The sequence below is a fragment of the Rattus norvegicus genome, chromosome X (assembly GCF_036323735.1).
Source record: "Rattus norvegicus strain BN/NHsdMcwi chromosome X, GRCr8, whole genome shotgun sequence".
NCBI lineage: Eukaryota > Metazoa > Chordata > Mammalia > Rodentia > Muridae > Rattus > Rattus norvegicus.
The window spans coordinates 41133830-41141745 of NC_086039.1; the positions used below are offsets into that span (position 1 = coordinate 41133830).

General features: G+C 41.5%; 1 pseudogene; it reads right to left on the reverse strand.

Annotated features, from left to right (window-relative positions):
- Positions 1-5872: 5872 nt before the first annotated feature.
- On the reverse strand, positions 5873-6489 carry Ebag9-ps2 (estrogen receptor binding site associated, antigen, 9, pseudogene 2; annotated as a pseudogene).
- Between the last annotated feature and the right edge of the window lie 1427 nt (positions 6490-7916).

Genomic DNA, 7916 nt, shown 5'->3' on the forward strand with positions numbered 1-7916 from the left:
AGGATGGATGATCAAAATGCGAATGCTTCACTCCTTCTTTAAAAGGGGAACAAGAATACCCTTGGCAGGGAATAGAGAGGCAAAGATTAAAACAGACACAGAAGGAACACCCATTCAGAGCCTGCCCCACATGTGGCCCATACATATACAGCCACCCAATTAGACAAGATGGATGAAGCAAAGAAGTGCAGGCCGACAGGAGCCGGATGTAGATCTCTCCTGAGAGACACAGCCAGAATACAGCAAACACAGAGGCGAATGCCAGCAGCAAACCACTGAACTGAGAACAGGACCCCCGTTGAAGGAATCAGAGAAAGAACTGGAAGAGCTTGAAGGGGCTCGAGACCCCATATGAACAACAATGCCAAGCAACCAGAGCTTCCAGAGACTAAGCCACTACCCAAAGACTATACATGGACTGACCCTGGGCTCCAACTGCATAGGTAGCAATGAATAGCCTAGTAAGATCACCAGTGGAAGGGGAGGCCTTGGTCGTGCTAAGACTGAACCCCCAGTGAACGTGATTGTTGGGGGGAGGGTGGTAATGGGGGGAGGATGGGGAGGGGAACACCCATAAAGAAGGGGAGGGGGAGGGGCTAGGGGGATGTTGGCCCTGAAACCGGGAAAGGGAATAACATTCGAAGTGTAAATAAGAAATGCTCAAGTTCATAAAAAAAAAAAAGAATACACACATGCATGCAGGCATGTGTGTACGCACACACACAATCTGTATCAAATTTACAACAAAAAACATTGAAACATTAACTCATGGTTGATGATACTCTGCTGTACAGTGAATAGAACTGGACTTTAAAATCAAACATTCTTGAATAAGGACCTCTGGTCACAAGGTGTTCTTATATTCATTTCATTGCATTGTTGGTAGGATTAAATGAGATAGAAAAATACAGAGCAGATGCCCAGTAAAATTGCTTACTAGAGTTTTTTGAATAAATCATTAGTTATAATTAACATAATCATTAATTGCATTAACCAGTTTCAGATTTTGTTTGATACTTGTTCTAAAATGGAAATACTTTATTTCTAAAATTGCCACAGAAAATTTTTGAGCAAACTTTCTCTCATATTTTTCTGTGACCTGCTTAACTATTTTATTAACAGTTAATTTGTATACAAAATAAATCATAGGTATTTTTGTTTTATGTGTATGGGCGCTTGCCTGCAAGTGTGGTTGTGCATCACATGTGTGCCTAGTGCCCACGGGGGCCAGAAGAGAGTGCTGGATTCCCTTGGACAAGAGTGACAGATGGTTGTGAACTGCCAAGTGGGTAGTAGGAATTGAACCGGGATCCTCTGGCTCTAAGGCCTTTTATTACAAAAATGCACACTCATAATGTACTAATGGACTTAAGAGTCACATGTTTACTTCAGGTTCTTTTATTTTGGTTTTTTGTTTGTTTTACCTTGACCTTGTAGTGGGTCTTTAACTACAATGATGCTGGCTGCTATATAAGAAGATCCTCCATTGACTGGATGATTTAGGAACATAATTCATCCATGGTCACATCTAACCATCTCTTTATTGGAAGTAGAGGTCACACCAAGTATTAATGCTGCATTCTGTTTTGTCCTTGTGGGTTCAAAACCAGCTCTGTAATTTTCGCCACTGAGGGCAGATTTGGGTAGACTTGGAAAAACTTGTTTTCCTTATTTCATATACTTCGTGGCTTGTGAAATATACTGTCTTGCAAATCCCGCCACATCAATGGTCAGTTCGAAGGCTACCACTCTACTGGCTGTGACACCACTCCATGGCCCTGCACAGTACACTCATCCCAGCCCAAGACCACTGCCACCATATCTTTATATTTCAATCAAAAAGGAGAGTATTTTTAACCAGAGAAAATGTTTATTTCTGCTCTTTCATACATCAGATTGTCCAGGAAGATGTGTGCATATGTGAAATAACATACTACTACACATATGGTTTAAAGGCAAATCACCACTGGAGGAGCTAACCAACCATCCAGATTTCTCTCAGAATCATACTTCCTGATTTACTTTACTTTCTGAAAATCAGAAATATCATCCCCAAAGAGAAAGTGTGATGGCTTGTATATGCTCAGCCCAGGGAGTGGCACTATTAGGAAGTGTGGCCTTGTTGGAATGGGTGTGTCACTATGTGTGGGGGCTTAAGACCCTCACCTTAGCTGCCTGGAAGCCAGTATCTGCTAGCAGCCTTCAGATAAAGATGCAGAACTGCTCCTCCTGCACCATGTCTGCCTGGATGCTGCCCTGCTCCCACCTTGATGATAATGGACTGGACCTCTGAACCTGTAAGCCAGCCCCAATTAAATGTTGTCCTTATAAGAGTTGCCTTGGTCATGGTGTCTGTTCACAGCAGTAAAACCCAAACTAAGACAAAAAGTTATTTAAAGAAATTACTTTATTTGATATAATTTTAGAAATGAGGTATATTTTAAGAAAAAAAACTGAGCTGGAGAGATAGTTCAGCAGTAAAGAGCATTGGCTGCTCTTCCAGAGGACCCCAGTTTAATGCCTGGCATGTTCACAACCACCTGCAACTCCAGGTCCAGGAGATCTCATGCCCTCTTGTGGCTTCTGTGGGTATTGCATTCATTGTGACGCCCAGATATAAATGAATGCAAAACGCCCATGCAAATAAAATGAAAAAAGATACATCTTACAATTTTTTAAAATAAATAAGTACATAGGCTAGGAAAAATGTCACTTAGAACCTTTGATACATCTGAATATATCAACAGGACAAGTTACGAACTTGTCTGTTACTAAGAAATTCTTGCCCAAGTTTTAATATGCTTCCTAAATTTCTACTCAGTGTTTCCTTTATTGCTGTTCTTCACTCTTTTCCACATTGCTGATAGGGTTGATTTTGGCATTTAAATTTTCACTAATGGTGGTAACAGTAGCAAATCCAGTATCTATTGGTTTATAAGATGAGCTTACATCTCAGATCTCAGTCAGCTAGCATTTAGGTAAAGTACACATGTGTATGCTCAAATATATATGTATATATTCTGTGAACACTTGAGTAGTTGATATGGTATATTTTATATATTTTAATAACAAGTAGACAAAACTATCAAAAATCATCACTTAACCTCACTAAAGGTAAAAGCATGCAATATTTATTTACCTAGACTATATGTAAGCATTATTTTATAGCACTACTGTCTAGTAAAAATAAAATGTAAACAATGTTTGTTCATGTTAAATTTCTACTATCCACACTAAAATTAAAGATAAGCAAGTAAAATTCTTTTTAATATTATACTATATTGTACATTTAATTGGAGATATGTAAAATACTCTGAAAGTATGAAGATTATTAATATTTTTCATCTTTCATACTAAGTATTCACAATTTACACTTACACTTTGCAATTCATAAACGTTTTCATCAGATATAATTTATATTTAAATTTCACAGTATTTATATTTTTTCTATACTGAAGTTGTTTTACATATACACAAAAGGTCCCTATAACTCAGTGAAGAATCTGTTTTTAAGGTTATTTCAATATAGTACTTTGAGTGTCCCAGGCTAGCCTCAAACACAATATGGATCCAAGGATAACTTTGAACTTTTGATCCTCCTTCCCCCACCACCTTCCTGCGTGCTAGGATTCCAGGCATGCTGGGAAACGGGCCCTGTTCATGCGGTACACTCTACTAACTAAGCTATATCTCCAGCCCCTAGTTTTTAAAGTTTTTAAGTTTTTTTTAATTAAATCATTACATGTTTATTAGCTAGGACAAGGAATTTTAGTTTATGTTACTCTTTCATTATTCTACAAAGGACATTATGTCCCTTTTGTTATTATAATGTTATTAATGACACAAATCATAGCTAACTGAAAATTTGATTTTTTTTAAAGAAGCTCTGGCAAAGTTTAATTAAAGGAAAACTCCATAAACCCCCTATCCCCTCCTCCTCCCCCATAAGGGTGTGCCCCCCATCCACCCCCCTTACCAGCCCCCACAATATTCCCCTGCACTGGGGGTCCAACCATGACAGGACCAAGGGCTTCCCCTTCCACTGGTGCCCCAACAAGGCTATTCACTGCTACATATGCAGTTGGAGCCCAGGATCCGTCCATGTTGGGTAGTGATTTACTCCTTGGAAGTTCTGGTTGTTTGGCATTGTTTTTCTTATGGGGTTGCAAGCCCCTTCAGCTCTTTCGATCCTTCCTCTAATTCCTCCAATGGGGGCCCCATTCTCAGTTCAATGGTTTGCTGCTAGCACTCACCTCTGTATTTGACATGTTCTGGCTGTGCCTCTCTGGTTCCTGTCAGCATGCATTTCTTAGCTTCATCAATCTTAACTAGTTTTGGTGGTTATGTGTATATAGGCCACATGTGGGGCAGGCTCTGAATGGCCGTTCCTTCAGTCCCTGCTCTAAACTTTGCCTGCATATTCCCTCCTATGGATATTTTTGTTCCCCTTTTAAGAAGAAGTGAAAGCATTCGCATTTTGGTCATCCTTCTTCTTGCACTCCCTGTGGTCTGTGGATTGCATCTAGGGTAATTCGAGCTTTTGGGCTAATATCCACTTATCAATGAGTGCATACCATGAGTGTTTTTCTGTGATTGGGTTACCTGACTCAGGATGATATTTCCTAGTTCCATCCATTTGCCTATGAATTTCATAAAGTCATTGTTTTTGATAGCTGAGTAATATTCCATTGTGTAGATGTACCACATTTTCTGTATCCATTCCTCTGTTGAAGGGCATCTGGGTTCTTTCCATTTTCTGGCTATTATAAATAAGGCTGCGATGAACATAGTGGAGCACGTGTCTTTTTTATATGTTGGGGCATCTTTTGGGTATATGCCCAAGAGAGGTATAGCTGGATCCTCAGGTAGTTCAATGTCCAATTTTCTGAGGAACCTCCAGACTGCTTTCCAGAATGGTTGTACCAGTCTGCAATCCCACCAACAATGGAGGAGTGTTCCTCTTTCTCCACATCCTGGCCAGCATTTGTTGTCACCTGAGTTTTTGATCTTAGCCATTCTCACTGGTGTGAGGTGAAATCTCAGGGTTGTTTTGATTTGCATTTCCCTTATGACTAAAGATGTTGAACATTTCTTTAGGTGTTTCTCAGCCATTCGGCCTTCCTCAGCTGTGAATTCTTTGTTTAGATCTGAACCCCCTTTTTAATAGGGTTATTTGTCTCCCTGCAGTCTAACTTCGTGAGTTCTTTGTATATTTTGGATATAAGCCCTCTATCACTTGTAGGATTGGTAAAGATCTTTTCCCAATCTGTTGGTTGCCGTTTTGTCCTAACCACAGTGTCCTTTGCCTTACAGAAGCTTTGTAGTTTTATGAGATCCCATTTGTCGATTCTTGGTCTTAGAGCATGAGCCATTGGTGTTTTGTTCAGGAAATTTCCTCCAGTACCCATGTGTTCGAGATGCTTCCCCACTTTTTCTTCTTTTAGTTTGAGTGTATCTGGTTTGATGTGGACGCCCTTGATACACTTGGCAAAAGCATAATAGATAGCAGAGTACTTTTCCACCATAAAATTATTTACACCCATTTATTCAGCTAGAAAAACTAGCTTGAGAGGTACTCGTCAGGTATATTCCTCATGAAATAACTTCTCTACAGCAAACAATTGTCTTATATTTGGAACACTTTGAAGAAAATAATTGTCTCATTAATTTTGTGTTTTGAGTCTTGATTACTAATAGTTCAAGGTGTTATGGGAGAATCCTGGTGTCCTGGATAGCTCATTAAACACATTAAGATCAAGCAGAGTGTTTGTATTCTGAAAATACTGTCCAGTTCATACGAATGCTTGTGTGTAGGCTATGGGCCCAGACTTCTACTGGCACAGGACACACTGAAGCATGTGTTAGGAAAGCTTCATACCGATTTCGCTTGGTTCTCCATTTTCTTCCTTTGTTGTTCTGCTGCTCTCTTCTCTCTGTCTGCAATTTTCTGCTGCCTCTGAACTTCTTCTGCTTGCCAGGCTGCATCTTCTTCCTCTCCCATGCATTGCTATTTTCTTGCCACGTATCTAAGTCACCTACTTCTGAAGATGGATGAATAAAAGGCATATCTCCTGTAGCTGAGAATCTACTGGAAAAACCTGTACTACCATCTGGGACACCAAAAGTCAGTGGTTCTCTCTTCGTAATGACAATTTTCTGAGTTTTCCATATAGTTAGTGTCATGTCCTTAAAATAGGCAGGTTCCAGTTGTTCCAAAGAGTTCTGCTGTGTTGCCACATTCCCACTCCCTCCTTAGATCTTTACGCTTGTGGGTACATCTTCATCCCAGGAAGTCCACTCCTCCACATCTGTCTGCTTAGGGACAGACGAATAATCAACTGTGGTGGGCAAAATTATTTGGTCTCCACTCAATTTCCTTCCTCTGCCAGATCTGCATATTAATCTCTTTAGGAACGAGAACACTGTTGCTAGGCAGGTACAAACTTTAAATAACGGAAACTGAGTGATGGTCATGGTGAAAACCAGAACCTGCCCTCTGCCTCCCACACCCCCCCAGCCTCCCCCCGCCTCCCCCCCCGCCTCCCCGCCACCCCCACCACCACCCCCAGTGCAGGCTCCACCAGCTGCCGCGGGCCACGTAGCTCACAAGGTGCACACACACAGAGCTGCTGTCTGCCTCGAGCTCGTGCTCAGCCTGCTCAGTCCCTGCTCCACTCATTCAAAGCCAGGTGCGCGCTCTGTCGCAGCCTGTGCACAGCCGCTATGGCCGCCCCATCTCCAAAAAAGTTTTTGGGTTTTTCGTCTGTTTTGCTTTTTTAGAAGCAGTTTCTCTGCGCAGTCCTGGCTGGCCTCGAACTCAGAGAAACCTGCCTGCCTCTGCCTCCCAAGTGTTGGGATTAAAGCCTTGCACCACTGCCACCATGCAGCAGTTTTTAAAGTTTTAACACAAATAAAATGAAATGATGGAACTAAATTCTTTGGTCATGTTTAAAATATGACTCCTGGCTGCAGAGATGATCACTTTACATAGCCTTTATATGTTCTATTATTAGCATTTGACAAGTTATCACATAAATTAGACTTTTTTGTCCATTATTGCAAATGAAGAACTGAGAGTCTGTGTTGTCATTCATATGAGACCATGCAGCTAGGAACTAACTCAACTCATATTTAGGCATTTGGACCCCATCCCAGTAGCTGAGAGAATGGCAAAAAAGAACATCCGTGTTAGGTGTGCAAATATCTGGTATTTTGCTAGACTCTACTTTCATGGCATATGGCTATGGCTACCATGATGCCCAAATTAAAAATATAGACACATGGTTTTGACAAAAGATTTTTGCACTTTCTCCAGGTGTAGAAGACAGTGAGAGAAATATTTTGGAAAACAAAATGTTAGGATTTGAGGACATTTCAATAGTTTATAGCTTTGACTTCTAACTTCTCTTAAGCAGAAGCAGCAGTAGAGTTTATCCCAAGATATCATAGGCAAAACTCCAATATAGAAAACCCACGGTAGAGGAGGGCCCAAGAGCAGCAGGACCACTACCTCTGAGACACCACCAGAACCTGAAGGGATCTACCAGATAAACAGTTCTCTGCACCCAAATCCCGTGGAAGGGAGAGCTAAACCTTCAGAGAGGCAGACACGCCTGGGAAACCAGAAGAGACTGCACTCTGCACACATCTCTGACGCCAGAGGAAAACACCAAACGCCATCTGGAACCCTGGTGCACTGAAGCTCCTGGAAAGGGTGGCGCAGATCTTCCTGGTTGCTGCCGCCAAGGAGAGCTCATAAGCAACACCCCACGAGCAAACTTGAGCCTCGGGACCACAGGTAAGACCAACTTTTCTGCTACAAGAGACCTGCCTGGTGAACTCAGGACACACAGAGGCAAAATTCCTCTAGGACCGGGCACTTCCTGTGTTTACCAGGAGTCCCAAACCCGCGGATC